Genomic DNA, 1155 nt, shown 5'->3' with positions numbered 1-1155 from the left:
GGGTCATGCAGCCACCTCCAGGGTTCATCTGCCTGGACAGCGATCACTGCACAGCTCTGCACTATCTCTGTCTCGACACAGAACAAACGAGGTGGGCTCCACAGCTTCCCCCATGCAGGGAAGGAGGAGGTGGGTTCCTGGAAATCCTGGACCAAACACCTGGACATATGCTGGGTGAGGCAGCTCCCCCGGGCCGAGCAGCACAACCTGCCAGGACTGGGACCGGAGCTGCCAGCACAGAGAGCAGCTGAAGCTCCTCTATCTGACAGCAGGTGAGGAAGATGGTGAGGAAGATGAGTGGGATGCTGCTGCATGCTCTCACACTACGGTGCACATCATCCACTCATGTCACCCTCATCAGTGTCTCTTTGAACCTCTGTTAATCAACTGTGCAAACGATGGCTTGGAAGCATAACGACCATGGCGCCGTGTGTCGCTGCCACGGTCCAGACGAAAATGTAAACCATCACCTGCTGCTGAGTCGGTCAGGATGGTCAAGAGTCAACCAGGAATCACCAAAAAGCAGGTCTGCATGGAAGAAGATTGTGTTTTACGTCGCCTGGCTGCCGTGCAGGAGGAAAACCCTTAAAGCTCGACTGAAGGTTGCTGCTGATCACACAGATAAAGAAAAGGTCTGCTGAAGAAAGTTCTGTGGTCAGATGGAACAAAATGTGACCTATTTAATGACCAGCAACACATCTGGAGGAGAGAATGTGAGGCCCTTAAACCCCGACAAGCCCAAATCTAACACCAAGCATGGAGGTGGCAGCATCATGCTGCTGCCAGATGAACTGGAGCTTTAACCAAAGTCAGTGGAACAATGAGAAGGAGGATCACCTCCACATTCTGCAGGCCAGAGGGTTGGGTCTGGACACAGAGTTCTGACAAGACAATGAGACGAGCACACATTAAAATGGTGATGATGTGGCAGGTTTTAGTCTGGCCCTCCCAGAGTCCTGACCTAAACCTGTCTACTGTGTTAAAGTCTGGGTCATATTTAGCTGAACTGCACCAGTTCTGTGAAGAGATGTGGTCAGAGGCACAATGAGAAGCTTGTGGACGACGACCAGGAGCTCCTGGTTCTGGTGAAAACAGCCAAAGAACATCCAACCAAATATTTTAGTTGCTGTGTGTTTATCTCTGACCCACTAGATG

This window comes from Stegastes partitus, unplaced genomic scaffold, assembly GCF_000690725.1.
Source record: "Stegastes partitus isolate 25-593 unplaced genomic scaffold, Stegastes_partitus-1.0.2 Scaffold726, whole genome shotgun sequence".
Taxonomy (NCBI): domain Eukaryota; kingdom Metazoa; phylum Chordata; class Actinopteri; family Pomacentridae; genus Stegastes; species Stegastes partitus.
This window is presented reverse-complemented; position numbering follows the sequence as displayed.